The sequence below is a fragment of the Ammospiza nelsoni genome, chromosome 3, assembly GCF_027579445.1.
Source record: "Ammospiza nelsoni isolate bAmmNel1 chromosome 3, bAmmNel1.pri, whole genome shotgun sequence".
Taxonomy (NCBI): domain Eukaryota; kingdom Metazoa; phylum Chordata; class Aves; order Passeriformes; family Passerellidae; genus Ammospiza; species Ammospiza nelsoni.
In genome coordinates this window covers 47797268-47812921 of record NC_080635.1, presented here as the reverse complement: position 1 = coordinate 47812921, position 15654 = coordinate 47797268, and the positions used below count along the sequence as shown (strand labels likewise).

The window sequence follows — 15654 nt, the reverse complement described above, 5'->3', positions numbered from 1 at the left end:
TTAATGAAAAAGGTTTATCATAGCATTAAGTAATATTAAATTTGTCTCCCTAGTAGCTACTGACTCAACTGTATGTCATATGAGCATATGAGTTTTTATTCACACATTTTTAATTTCTCTTATTCAGAGCTCTGAAAGATATGTCAAGGATGCACTCTTCCCTACTTACTCAAAAGACTGATTTATTATGACTATCTTCCCCACTTTTTAAAACAATTGTTGAAAAAAAAATTCAGAATAAACATTATCCCAGTATGCTCATGATCAATATAAACAAGTGTGGGTTTTTTAATGCATTACAAAAAGTCTTACCAAGTCTCAAAACATGCTATTTCTGCATGTCAGTTTAATACATAGACTGCAATAATGTTCTGCTGTAACACAGGTCCCTATGCTTTTACCACTGAAAAGGCTGGGTAGGCTGGCTGTCCTCAAAATCTCAATGGACTTTCCTTCAGCAAAGGCCTTATCCAAATCTTGTGAAGCTGCTAGAACTCATGAACTACTAAGGCACCTCTTAATCACATCCTTATCGCACATGTCATGTTTGCGCTCCACTCCCAAACAGATGAGCTGCTAGGAAGTGAAAAGGCCGGTGCTATCTTGAAGAAAGGACAGCAGCAACCTGGAAAAGAAGGGAGTCTCAGCAGTAATAACAGGAGCTGTTTGTGTTCTGCAGATTGCAAAGGAAAACCTCGGGGCACAACAGCTTCTTGTAACTGCACCCAGCTGGTAACTTCCACGCGGAATGGGAGAAGTACAGTGCCTGAAATTGCTTGTGAAATAAGGTGAATTTCTGTACTTCCTTGTCATGTTATTAATTCAAATTCTAATTGTTTTTGTAGGAGAAGCTGCGGTTGCAACCTCAGGCTAGCAGCTTGCAAGGACTGTCCTTGGCCAATGAATGCTACTTCTGTTTTTGTCACCCTTCCAATAGGAGGACTGACAGACTTCCTATCTAGAAGAACAAAAAATAATTTGCCAGTAGAATGTTCAATGGAAAAGTGTCTTTAAAGCTGCCAATGCTACCTTTTGCTGTGGAAGATGACTCTTAAACTCAATTACAGAAATAATTATGCCAGTTGTTGTGGATTTTAACTGGACTCCTCCTCTTACCTTTCCTAAAGAGCATCAGGAAATTTCAGCATCAGAATTGTCAGTAGCAAGCTGATGGAATTGACTGTACTTTGTAGAAATAGCTTTTCTGTACAATATGTTAAGAATCATTCCCCAAACCTATTCAAAATTTCATTTTCTAGCAGGGAAAAATATAAACAGTCTGATGAAGGTTTAAAAAACATGAACTCATACCTTCTATGGCAAAAAGGGGAGTAATCTCTAAAATCTCAAGGGAAAGATGCAAGGCCTTGTGCCTCACTGGTGACAGAGCTTTGATTTGCACCATGGTAAGTTACTTTTAGAATGCACTATTAGATAGATCTGCCAGGTTCTTGTTTCAGATACACAGGAAAACAGTTAATTTCTAATATCACTACAAAAATCTGATTTCCTAAATAGTTGTGCTTTGAGATTTTGGAAAGGTGCTAAAAACTGATCCAAAATAAGCTGCTATAGGAGAAGAGCTACTTTAGCAACAGGCTCAGACATAGATGTGGTGTGGAGAGCCTGGAAAAGGGGTGGGGGGGACAGTGCAGCTCACTCACATGATCCCAGTGCTTAAGCATTGCAGTAAATTCTGCTGATAGCACAGTGAGAAGCGGTCTCACTCTTCTGTGGTAAATCCCTGTTTTAGCAACTGTAGGCAAAAGGGTCAAATATTTAACTTGGTATTAAACTTAGCAAAATAAACTGAGTTTCTTGTGCAAAAAACATATTCATGTAAGTTTATTATCCTATCTGTCTGAAAGGTCAGGAATGGCTTAACAAAGTTTGAAACAGTTGTGCTGGAAAGCTGAAGAGCAGGGTGCTTGAGCAACGACCAGGCAGACCATGCCTACATAACATGTCTACAGCACAGGTGGCAAAAGAGAAAGGTTTCATTAATGCACCCAAACACTTGGAGTGGGGCAGTGCCTGGTACAGCTGTGACCTGATGTTCCCACTGCACCTTCTTTCTAGGTGCCCCAATACCCATTATGGCTGTAATGAACTGCAATAATTTCTGTCTGTTTGGGGAAATACTATTTTGTTTACAACTAACGAACAAATCTCAGTGATTCTCTGTATAAGCATGACACAAGACAGGCTGAGTAATAAGGTTTGGACATGGGCATTCCATCCTTCATGCTGCTCGTGTACAAAAGAACTGCAGACTTCTCTGTTGCAGCTTATGAAAGCAACTGATTCTTAATGGAATGTACATACACACCCACCCACCCCTATATTTCCACATTTTGTGAGGGAAAAAAGCTGTCTTCCTCTTCCCCTTTTTTCTATTTTTCCCCCCATCACAGCATAACAACTCACTATTAGACTCCTTGGTATTTTCTCTCCCTGCCTACTCCAAGCAGTCAGTCCTTGCAGTAGCTTCCCTTGGGATTCTGACAGCTTTAACTAAATGTAGCTGAGAGGGGTTTTTTCACTTATTAATGCTTTCATTTAGAAAATGCATTTCCAATCATTTCTGCAAATATCCATTGTTTCAATGGCAAGGTTGTCTTTATTTCTTCTAACAGAACACTTAGCCTCAATTGTCATGAGTAATTTAGTTCCTGGTACAGCATGCTAGATTTTGTATTAGTCTCTGTCATTCAGTGTTGCAATTGTTAATTGGCCAGTCTAACAGCTGAGTCTTACAAAGAAAGTGCAGCTCTCTCTTGTCACACCACTGAAATGGATAGTGCAAGGGATAGTTTTAAGGTTTGAGATGATTATGGCCTGCCCATTTTGTAGTACCCTTCACACACTGGCATCTGTGGGAAACCACTGGTGCCTCTGGGAATCAAGGTGGTGGAGAAAACCTTTCTCTCTGTTGATTCCAGCCTAGTCCCACTGTGTGGGAAAACATGAAAGCTTCAGCACATCCCATTCCTTTCCAGGTCCCATTCTAGGTTACAGGGCTTCAGGCAATTTCTTTCTGCTATAGATAATAAAGATTACTTTAAAATTATTTCTGTGTTTGACTTTTGTGTCTGTATTTTTTCAAGTAAGTTGACACAAAGATGGATGGATGGATGGATGGATGGATGGATGGATGGATGGATGGATGGATGGATGGATGGATGGATGGATGGATGGATGGATGGACTATTGTTATACAACATGGGCAGCACCTGCTCACTGCAGGGATGAAGGAGGATGATTCAAGAGATGCAGGAAGAAAGCAAATATAGGAAGGAGTAGATAGTGTAAGGTATCACAACTCTGAAACTCAACTGATTTACTGGATGTTTTTAATGAGAAAGTTGTCTTTTCATTGAAGCTGAAACTTCCCAAATTACCGAAATATAAAGACCTACTTGGACACCCCACTAAAATTAAGGATGCATATTGTGGTCTGAGCCAGGGTATTGGTGGGGCTCAGAGGGGAAGAGGGATTCACCAGCATACCGGGTCCCGTTCGCCTGGCGGCATTTTTGGGAGATGATTAATCAGAGCTCTACCTCAGAGGGATGATGGAAATCACGTACTTTGAGTAATGTGGAGTAAGCACTCCTATTTCTGAGAGAAAGCGTCTGGCAATTGCCTCGAAATAACCGTTTTGTTTATAAACTGGGGGGGCGGGAGGAAGAGGGTTTAATTAATATTAATTTTCCTTGGATTTTTTTTTCCTTTTGCAGATGCTGCCCTTCCTTCCCCAGCCCATTCACACCCTGCTTGCTTTCCAGGCGGGCAGCCCACCTACGCGCCACCGCCGCTTCCCCCTCTCCCTCCTCTGGCGCCGGGCCAGGCGGGGCGGTGGCGGCGGAGCAGGAAGGAGCCGCTGAAAGCTCCCGCTCATCCCGGTGTCCCGGGGCGGTCCCGCCGGGGTCCCGGTTCTGAGGCGGCGGCCCCGCTCCCGCTCCCGCTCTCGCCCCGCCCTGAGGGCGGAGCCGGCGGAGGCACCGCCCGCGCGCCCCCCTCCCCCCCACCCCCCACGCCCGCCCCGGCGCCCATTGGCGCGCGGCGATCCCCGTTAGCGCTCGCGGCGCGGTCTCGCGATGCTGGGGCCGCCGCCGCCATATTGTCGCTCTATTTTGATTCGGAGCGCAGAGAGCGCGGGGGGAGGGGGCCGGGAGCGGCGCGCGGCCCCAGCGGCGGCTCCGGCTGAGCGGGAGCGGCGCCGCCACAGCCACCGCACGCACACCCTCACCCAGCCCCAGCCCTCCCCGCCCGCCGCCGCGGCAGCACGGACCCCCCTGCCCTCCTTCCTCCTACTCCTCCTTCCTCCGCCTCCTCCCCCCGCGGAGCGGAACGGCGGCGGCGGGAGGCTGCGGAGAGGGTCGGGTCGGCGGGGTCCCCCCTGCCGGGCGGAGGCGGCGGCGGCGCTGGTGGCGGTAGTGGCGGCGGTAGTGGCGGCGGCTGCTGCCGTGGTGGTGGGGGAGGCGGCGGCGCAGGAGGAGGAGGAGGAGGAGGAGGAGAAGCGGCAGCAGGGTAAGGCTGACCCCGCCGAGACGGGCCTGGTGGCGGCTCCCCGGGCCGGTTTCCTGGTCCCATCCCCGGGGGGCTGCAGGGAGAGGCGCGGGGGGCCGGCAGGGGCGGGGGGCCCGGGGCTTCCGCGGCCGCTCAGCGCGCCCCGGGCTGTGCCAGGGTGAGGAAGACGGGGAAGGCCTGTGCGAGGGGAGGGAGCAGCCCCGGCACCCCGCTCCTGCCGGCGTGCTGGGGCGGGGTGGAAGAGCGGCGACGGGAAGGCTCCGCGCAGCGGGGCGTTCGGAGAGAGATGGAAACTTATTTTCCTTCGCGAGTCGCTGGAGCTTCCCGACGCGGGGAGGGATCGGGGGGCTGCGGCTACCCGGGGAGGGGCGGGAGCTGCCAGCGGGCTCGCCTGGCTGCGGGAGGGAGGGGGAGAGAGAGGGAGGGGCTGGCGCGGCGCCTGGCAGGTGACAGGTGTGAGTGCGCTGGGCGAGACTCCGCCATTTGAGGATGAGTACCCGAATGTCTGAGGTGGGAGGTTTTGGTGCCCCGTGTCTTTGCGGGGGCTGGCTGGGCTCGATTCCATATATAGTATATTTGGGACGTTGGTTTCCATTATTCGAGTCAATTTAGTTGTCGAGTAGACATTCTTGAAATGGCTCTGATAAGAGGGCTTTTGCAGAGGGGAGATGCATAGCGCTTCTCGTTTTCTTCCCTTTTCCTGTTTTGTCCCTCTGAGAGACGTGGGAACGCTCTGCGGAGGTGTATAGTACTCTGTCTCATTCATTGGAAGGCTCGTATGAAAGTCTGAATGCTCAGTCCTGTTAGATGTAGGCAAGGCCTTCAGGGCAGAAATCTGGTGTTCTTTGTGCTGTGCCTGGTGGCTCGGCAGGGCCTGGTTTGTTCCCAAGACTTGTGTTTCTGTATTAATGATGGTAAGCACATACATAAAAAAGGAATTCCATAGGGATGCTTGTTAGCAAGGAGTGGGTTTCAGATGTGGTTTTCTAGTCATAAGTTTAGGATATCTGATACAGACTTGATAAAGCAGTTTCTGAAGTTCACCTGTAGAACGCTGGAAATGGTGCTGCACATAATTTTCAATACTCTCACATATGCCTTCTAAACATCAGCATAAGTCAGATAGAGTCTTAGACTGTTCAAATTAGTTCATGTCATGATTTTACCCACCAAAATGGTACTGCTTGTACACTACTTTATAAGGAGGGCTAATGATGCTGTAGCAATAGCATTATATTCACTATTGGCTACAATTTGCTGAAATCAGGATCAATTTTCAGCTTAGCTATTGATTTGCCAGATAATTGGGCATTTGTGTTTCACATACAAATTTCAATTATTTGTTCTTTGCCTATACTGTTGTAACTGTATGTAATTACAATTGTAATTATATGCTGATACCTGCTTTTGGCAAGAGGGAAGTTCCACTGACACCTTAGGAGAGACATGTCATCAGCTTCAGTGAGTCCTGCTCTCCATTTTAAATGAAAACTTCAGTCAGTTGTGACTGTGATCCATGTGTTAAACTTCAGTATTCTTAACTGTAGATAGTACCTTGATTTGTGCTGCAGCAGAATGAAGCCTCAGTTGAGTCTCAATTTCTTGTAAAAACTGAGAAGACCAGGGTGGTTTTTCTCGTGTTGCTTCACAGGGGTGAGAGCCTCCAAAGGGGAAGAGGCAAGGAAGGTGGTTGGGGGAGGTACTCAGTCTGGGTCATCCCAATTTTGTGTTTAAGAGATACTTGATAAAGATCATCCCTATCATTACCTGTGGGAGCAGTGCCATCTTGCCATGCTACCTTTGCTTATGCCAGCTTTTCACATCTTTGTGAAATGCAAACCATTATCTTTCTCAATACAAGAGAAGTCAAATGGTTCTACTCTCTTCCTTTGTGTGTGCTGATACAATAATACAATTCTTGAAAATGGGCACTCTTCCTATGACAGTGTCCTGTGGAAACTTCTCTTTTCCAGCAGTGACAGAACAGAAGAAGATAGTGGTTTTCTGCACCATGGCGTTGCTTTGAAGGCCAAGGTCTTGTGTTGTTTTATAATGGTTTTTGGTGTTATAGGTAACTCTGTGTTTTTTGAGTCTTGTAGAATTAAACCTGTCATCTGTTCAAGAGATTATTCTCAGAAAAAAAATATTCTTGCCAGAATATTTTATATTATAGCTATAGCTTATAGCTATTATAGCTTAAAGAGCTATTGGCGAACTAGTTCTTTGTTTGAGTGTATTTTGAAACATAAAGCTGTGTTACTGTTCATCCTGTTGCAAGTGCTGCCTTCCTTATCATGATCTCCATGGTTGGAAACACTGGAAGAAATAAGTTGGTGAGACGTGACGTCAAGTTTATGAAATGACTGTAAATTTAGGACTGCGGGATCAGGCTGATCTTTTCTGAGCTGCTGCAAGCGGAATGCTGAACCATGTTACTGTTGGTGCTTTTACAGAAAACAGAACAAAAATTCCAGTGATTCAGAACTGGATTTTTTTAAAGCTGTATTCAAAACTCAAATATTTAAATGTTTGACATGAAAGGTAACTTTTTTACCACGAATGTGTACAGTGATTCAAGTTGGGTTTTCTCACTTCATTGGTGTAGTAGGTTATCTCAAATGGGCAAGTGTGTGCTTTCTGTTTCAAGGAGGAGAAATGCTGTTGGATGCTCCAAGGCATCTTGAACCCTTCTTTGCAACCTGGTCTGGTTTGGATTTCACAAATTTAAATGCAACTGTGAAAGCAAGAAAACTGTCAGATTGGATAATATTTTTTTATAAACTTTCCAATGTCATTAGGCGTTTTTCAGTGTAATAGTTGTTTCAGTTTCACCCTCTCTTGAGAATGCTTAGCAAAAAATCACTGACATAATATTGATGCTTTCCCTGACAGAAGTTTTTGTAGACATTTATCCTAATTATAATAAAATTAGGAATTTATTTTTATTGAACTGATCAGTAAGTAAAACTCTCAATCAAAAAGTTACTATAAATGCTCTACAGACATTTACTGAATTTTCTGGTTTCTGTTACACTGCCTTTAGGTGGTGTTCCTTAATTGGTAGTAATTGGATTCTAGTGAAACCAAGTGAAATAGCTTGACATAAGTAAAGTTAAAAGATCTGTGGGGTTTGTGTGTAGTATCATGATATTCTTGGAACATGACCATTGCTGAATGAACGGCATCGCTTGCTATATACTTGCTGCCATAGGTGCAGTTAAGGAATACTTAAATACATAATATTTTTAGAATGTATTAGGGGTTTTTTTGTTGGTTGCAAGAAGTCAAGCATAATTTGGTAATGTGCTAAAAAAATTGTAAGTTAATACCTAGTCAGACAATTTTACCACACAAATACTTTTTTTTTGTTTGAAATATGCATTCTACTCTTAGAAAAATGCTGTGTGGAACCAGTTTTTGTAGCAGTGTGCAAAATGAGTAGCTCTTTTCTATTCTAAGCACAGATGAAGATCAGATTTCACTGTCTTTAGTGATGGGTGGTTTAAAACTCATTCAGATTGGGGTTGTACTATGAACAGAATTTAATTTTTCCATTATTTAAAAATCAGTGTTTCAGCATGGATTTAAACCTTGTACTCCCTTTAGTGTTTAAAAATCATTACCTTAGGAATACTCCATGGCAGAAGAAAAATGTAGATTGTAAATGTGAGTTTTTTAGAAGTGATCACCCAAGCAACCAGGACTGTACACCTTGTAGTCATATTGTTAGGTTTGCTAGAATTTGCCAAAAATAGGACAAAGCCACTTTATATGCTCACTGCTTTGATGATTTACTTAAGGTAGATTACCACTTCAATGCAAAGTATCTTATGCTTGTTCCAGAATTAATCAAATCTGGTGCCATGTGGTGCTGGCTGGTCTTCTGGGGCTGCCAATGGAGCAGGCAGAATTGAACCTGCTTTTACTCTCATTGAAAGCATGATTTCAAGTTACTTTTTTCTACAAAGCTGCCAGTTTTCACAGAAGTTGTAGAACCCTTTTTATCCATGGGATTTTGTATTCCTTTAAAATGCACTTGAAAATAATCAGAGGATGCAAGTAGTTATTAAAAGGACAAGCAAAACACATAAATGCAATTTCTTTAAGAAGCCTTAGTTAATTGGACATGCTAGAAAATAAATTTTTGCAGTTTGGGAGTTCAGAATCAGCTGTTCTCTTGTGGATAAAATGTTGAGATGCACCTATTTTTTGTAGGGTTTTTTAAGAAATAGTTGCTGGTTTTGTATATTTGTGTAGTGATTAACTCTCTTTAATTTGCTTTTCTAAAGTCACAAATCTTGAGCAATCATATTTCATTTAATCTTGTGTCTCAGTAAATTTTGAGCTCATCAAAATTTCAGCAGAGAAATTAGCCAAGGGTCAAGGTGTGAAAGGTTTTACATTATAATAATGTTGAACAGAAATTAAACTCGTTAGAGTTGATGGCTTCATTAAGATCATCTCTTTAGGGGAAGGTTTGGCATGAATTTAGCAGTTACCTGTACTTAGCTCCCCGTTGTCTGTGGGGTAAGAACCAGGTGTGAGGTGCTGTACTCCTTTCTCCAGTCAGTAGTTGGAGGATGTGAGAGGTTAAGTGTATTGTGGCCAGTGCTTGGGAGAGAGTGGTAAGATAATGGATGTCTGGGATAGAGGTGGAATGTGACTGATCGGAGCACAAGGGCATGGCTGAGACACAGAGAAATCTGTGGGAAGCGGGACTTGATTACTTCTGCACTGTCTGGGACAGCATCCTGAACAAAAATCACATTTAAGTAGGTTCTTAAGAAGATGAAGACTGAAAAAAAAATTTGGTGATACTGTTGCTTCCATTCATGACAGAGTCTCTTGAGCTGTGGCTGCTCTTGTGTTTGTGTGGGTCTGATTCAACAGGAGTGCCCAGACTGGCACAGTGTGTGAAGCAGCACAGGGCAAGAATGTGCATGAGTAAGGGAGGAGTTACGTAAGTGTGTAAGACATACATGTTTTTCTCAAAATACACCATCAAAAACATTGTTTTATTGTTGCATCATGTATAGGTAGAGTTTCTTTAGATAATGTGACTTACATGTTGGTTGCATGGTGGTAGTACACTTCAGTCATGTCTCTGTGTGCTGTTGCATGCAATGGTACATGTGATGCACTCCCTGATTTATTTGTGAAGGTGAGCCATGGTAGTATCAAATTGTTTTAGTAAGCCTGAAATTACTTGTTTTTTAATATAGGTTTATTACAGACTAAAGATTTTATGGAGTTTTTTGAGTCTAGAAATGAGTATTTGCCTGGTACGCCTCTCTTTTGTCCACAGTGCTAGTAAAAGTGTGTAAGAAATCACTGGCAGATGGGAAATACTCTTTAACAGCAACCGTTTAATTTTATTTGCTGCAGCCTGTCTTTATTTTTCATGAATATACTTTCCTGTTGTCAGGTGTTTTTATAAGTGACTTGTGGAAAGATCAAGCATAAATATGTTTAGGGAGTAACTCTTAGAGACTGTCAAAGCTAGGGCTTTATAATGCATTTTTCAAAGGAAATTACACTGTGTGTAAAAATCCCATGCTGATCCATCAGTTTATCAACATGTTCTCCAAATGCCCTTTTTAACAGGGTAAATAAGACAGGTTTAGTGAAGTAACTAAAAAAATACAGTATGTTTCAAAATTTAACTACACCACAGACATTAGTTACTGATCTGATGCCTCAGAAGCTGTGAGTGACATGTACATTCAGATAAATCATCTCTCTTCTTGAAGCTGTCTGTGTTCTGGAAATTGATTTCTGTTTTGTACTGAAGGCTAGAAATGCAGAAAAGTCTTTCCATGTGTAAGTCCTAAGCCTGATTTCCCCAGGCAGAAAAAAATTAACTGTTTCACCTATATATAGGGGGGAAAGGCACACAATTAAAGAAATATTTAAGTTGTACAGTGTGGTCTGTAATTGCATCTTTTGTTGATTCATGTTGAGTTTAAAGTCTTAAGAGCTGAGGTTGCCCCTCCCTGCATCTGTGGTGCTTCACATCTCTTTGCAGTACTCTCCTGTCTTTTTACAGCATTCATAGTTTTTCTGTTTATTTTTTCTTTACTCTTTGAAATATCTGTGTCATGCAGAATTTATTTCCTTCAACCACTTTACTGACATTGTATCATATTTGTAGGGGAACTAGAAAAGAGGAAATCAGGTCATTTGTATCCTCTCCATTTACCTTGCCTAGGCATGCTGATGTATACTTTATAGCTGAAGCATTAGTGCCCTCTTGTTTATACATGACTTTGCCATTCTTTTTGTTCTAATCTTTCTTAAGAGACTCATTCAGCACTTGTCATTTCATTCCCATTTTGTCTCTTCTTCACAGTATCATTGCTAAGTTTTCCCCTGCTTCATTCAGGCTTTCCTGAGAGAATGATAGAAAAAAAAATTCTGAGTTCTGTACTTGGATTTCTTTCTAGTCACTCAACTGGTTCAAACTGCAACTTCCATTTGTTGAACAAGCATTTGTTTTTCAAAGGGAATAGTAGGTTATCTTTCCTAAAGAGCCTTCTTAAGTCTAACAGCCTTAAGCCTGGGAACAGACAATCTCCAGGGGCTCAGCAAAAGTGTGCTTATAAAGGCATTTTAGGTTGATAAGTAGAAAGCAGTAAAAAAATCTGGTGTCTTGCTCTCTCCATTTTTTTTTTAAGTACCACTCTTGTCTTTGGTAAATGAGGATAAGATTATTTTGTATGCAAAAAGTTGTGTATTTAAAACTGTCTTACTGTAATAACTGCCAATACCAGATTATTATATTGTATTGACTGGAGTTTAATGTGTATTAGGCCCTTTTGTGCAAGGCAGTATATAAATATTTATCAAATAAGTCAGTCCTAGAAGAGTTTGCAGTCCCATGAATAATGAATTTATTTACCTAGGAACATATATTGGATTAGACAAAGACATTTAGCAAAGTATTTTTATATTTCATTTATTAGGCCTGTTAGTTCTCCGGTAATTTTAAAATTGTTCCAGTCTTTAAAAATTAATTAAAACTGTCTTTGATAGCTGTAATTCATTTAGTGATGTTTTGACATTACTTTTAATATTTGCCTGGAAAACTCATAGAAGAGGTATGACATTGCTTGAGTTAGACCCTCACTAGCTTGTATTCATTGGTAGCTGCTTAGGGTAGAAGTTGGTGTATCAAAGCTGAGAGTTGAAGGTTATCAGAGTGGATCCCATCTGTGACACACTTGGGGCTTCACTCTGAATAAGAACATCTTATTTCTTCAGAAAATGAGTTGAATACAAGGAAAATTTGACCACAAGCAACTTCTTAAAAATACATATTTAATTTTGATTTTTATCTGAGTTAAAACTTAGTATGAACATATATGTAAAAAAAGTTGCTAGAGGGTCAGTTTTTGTGCCTCTACAAGAAGCACATGTTGATCTTTCTTTTCCATGTGTAAAGTGCAACACTTTTTTTGTTCCTCTTCCACAATATCTGGTGAGGGAGAATAAAATAAATCATCAGCAGCAGGTGAAAGCTGTCATTTGAATTGTGGAAATTCCTGTTCGTTCCAGTCTCCTGTGTTAAGCAGCAAGGTTCAGAGAAAATACCCATTAATTGTTTCTTCTTTCCCCTGCATGGGGCTGAAAACCCCTGTGGTTTCCAGATTGAAAGGAAATATAGTTTCTGCCAGTAGGGCTCTCATACACATCCTGTGGAGGAAAAATATCAGTTTGACAATGTGGTATCTTGGCCGTTCTGATGCTATTGGTTTTGTCAAAGCTGGGAAAGGTACCAAGGATGGCTGCATGGTTTGGATGGATGAAAGTGTCATCCTTCCATGGTGCAGCAGTCTGCATGCAGAGATTGGAGGTGTAGTGTGGTCACATGTGCAGAATGGTGCTGCTTTTCTGGAAGAGCTGCAATGTTGAGTGAGTTGTTTTGGTTTATTGATACAAAAATAGCCCTAGCCACCATGAAAGGACTGCTTTCGCTATTTTGTCAGTATTCTTCATACATTAATTACTCTTGAAGTAATATAAAAAATGGCTTTGAGATAGGAGGTTTAGAGTAAAAAATGGAAGAACACGAAGTGTTCATGAGCGTCAGGGGCCATATTTTGCTGTGACTGAACAGAGAAGACTGCTTTCACTGACACAAGCAGCTGCTCCCTTGTTCTGGCCTCATCTGTCTGTGAGCCAGGGCAGTTTCTGTATGGGTGGTTAGAAAATGAACCAGATTGCTGTTAAACTGAGGTGATCTCCTGGGCTGAGAATAAGTCCTGGGTGCTGAGGAGCTGCTGGATCAGTCTGGTGGCCTCCTGTAACTTCACACTGAGGGGATTGTTCTATGCTACATCAGTGACAGGGCATGGACTTGCCATCCTTTCCTCAGAGCCCACAAATAGGTTTTTCTGAGATATGGTAGAAAAAGCAGGAGAATAGATACATAGAAGTAATAAGAGTTAATTAAGCTGGTATTGTGGATGATGAAAGTGTAGACCTGAGAGTGGTCCTATGAAGAGAAATAAGACCTGCTCAAGGATTCATCCTTACTCACTGTGGCACTGCAGCTGTTCACAGTCACCAGCTGAAATACTGAAATGGTGTAAATTAAAAGCTAGCCCTTCAAAAGTAGAACTAACTTCATAAGTTGAACTAATTTAATTAGTTCAACTAACTTCACCACAGAACACATATATGTGGATTCTACCACTAAAATCTTCACTAGTGACCTACCTGGATGAAAGGTGCTAACAGTAGTTTTTTCCTTTTATCTGCACATAATCAAGGAGCCTTAAATGCTTTCAACAGCTGTGTTTTAATTAGCTTTAAGTGATGGTGCCTGCAAGAATCCTAGCAGTCTTCTCTTTGTCAATAAGAAAGGTTTTTACTAAGGTTTTCTGATCTTTAAATGCTGTAGTTCAGTTTTGCAGTGCAGTAGGAAATTCAGGTTCCACTGAAACTAGTTAAAGTGTGGCTAATAGGTAAGTGTAAGTGCAATGAGTTATGTAAACTATGGAAAGAGAAAGATTGAGAGGAAAGGTGCAGCACTTGATGAACTCTTGAGGAAAAATGTGGCTAAATTAGGATAGCAAAACAGATGTTTTGTAATGATGTTCATGCTTTGCCTGTATACTACAAGGGAGCATTATTTGTTGGAGTTGGAGCCTTTTATAACCTTTAGTGGTTATAAGACAAAACTAGTGAATCTCTTAAATTATAATCTGCTATTCAAACATATTCATGAATACAAATCTTCATTTAAAGATGGGTTAATTAAAAGTAGTGTGTAGGTGTTCTCTTTCAGTTGCAGATTTTGAATGGACTTTGGAACTCAGCAGTAGTTGCTAATCTAGCCTGCATGTTCACATTCTTGGCTGGCAGATACCAACAACTTCTTCACGCTAAAGCTTAGGCTGTGCTTTCTCTTGTGTTTTCTTGCTTGTGTTTATTATATTGGTTTTGCTTGATTTCTTAGGGATTTTGGTTGCCAGTAGTATTGCTGTGACAAGAGAGTATCTTCAAGTACCACCTAATGGAGTTAGCAGAGTTGATGAAGCTACAGGCTTCCTTCCTGTTGAAACCAGCCAAAAGAACAGGCCAAACTGAAGCTTATGTTTCTTCAGTGCAGAGCCAGGGACAGCTCTCTGGAAGGATTTTTCCACTCCCCATCAATGAGTGAGGAAATTCTTGCCAACGCAAATGAGATTGAGACCTTCAACTTGCCTCAACATAATATAGTTTCAGAGGAATACATAATCTAGAAAAATATTCAGAGTTATACTAGCATGGAATCTTGTTAGGTAAAAGAAATTTGTCTTTATGTTTGAAGTTTTCCAGAGTCTTGGACAAAACAGTATTTCAGCATTGTCTGTGTGACTTCAAGCTGCTGCCTGTTTGTGATAAGGGCAAGTCATCACCTTACACTGTCATGTCAATAAATGCTGCAGAATGCCTGCAGTGATTGTGCAGACTGTCGAATTCACTGCTTTCAAAAGCCCTTTCTCATTTTGGTTTACTATTGCCACCTTCTCTGCTGCTGTAGCTTTGTTTTTTGGTATGCATGGATTGACTGGGATTTTAAATTGTTTTAGGAGAAGCCTAGCAGTGCAGCTTTGTTTGCCTTATGAACTTAAAAATTTGTTGTCACTACTTTATCATCCTTTCTGAACCTCTTGTTAGAATGTAATTGGAAGGAATAGTACTTTGCTATTTATTTATGGGGGAAATTGTGGTGATATCACAAAATTAAAGCATGAGGTGTTTTTTTTTTAATACTTTGGTTCTTGCCAGTTCCTCTGAGAAGTATCCATTTGCATTTTTTAATTATGCCTGCCTTTAAAGAATGCTGCCTGTAACCTATAGCTTATTGTTTTAGCAGGACAAACATTAGAAAAATTGGGATGAATAAAAATGGAATTCTTGTGAAATACAGAGCTAAATAGTTACAAATCCTTTGCTGCTTTATCTGTATGACACTGTTCATTTTATCTTTCAAAAGTCGGTCTACTTCTATTAACAGGCCTCTTATCTTTGTTGCAAATGCAAGAAATGTATTAGGATGTCAAAGCTGTGCAGAGATGTCCGGACTAGCAGAGATACTTTTTCACCATGCTCTTGTTTAATATTTATTTTCATAAAATGAGTTCTCTGCTTTCTTTAGATTCCTGAAAATACACAATCTCTGGCTATATCTCTGATTAGAAGAGAAACATTGAGGTTTAACAGTTCTTCTTAATTGTATGTACTTTTTATATTTTCCTCCTTTTTTTTTTCCTTAATAAAAGGCTGTCAGCTGATATTAATATCCAGTAAATATATCCAGACAATACCCAGAAAACACAGTGGGAAGTCAAAATCTGAGTAGAAATTGCTTATTTCTACACTTCTCTTCTGCTTGTCTGTCCATGGTTTACAGAGAGGGCTCGGAATAGGGATCACGCAAGGATGAAATCTTAATTGCAAGTCCTCTGGATTTTTTATGTGAATTTTAGTCTTGTGTAAAACTTACTGCGGCCATTGGATTCTTTTTCTTCCCAAGTGATGTGAAAAAGTGGAAGACCTTAGAAGGCTAAAAGCTCTTTACTCTCCTGGTGCCATGAGGCATCTTTTCTTTCTCAGCTTTCCTGTTACTTTTCC

At 41.4% G+C, this 15654-nt stretch overlaps 1 protein-coding gene across 1 annotated transcript in view; it reads left to right on the top strand.

Moving 5' to 3' along the window:
- Positions 1-4511: 4511 nt before the first annotated feature.
- Positions 4512-15654, top strand: part of TAB2 (TGF-beta activated kinase 1 (MAP3K7) binding protein 2) — a 60370-nt gene continuing 49227 nt past the window's right edge. Inside the window, exon 1 of the mRNA XM_059468308.1 lies at positions 4512-4533. The gene's annotated coding sequence lies outside the window, so the exon portion shown is untranslated. The remainder of the gene's footprint in view (positions 4534-15654) is intronic.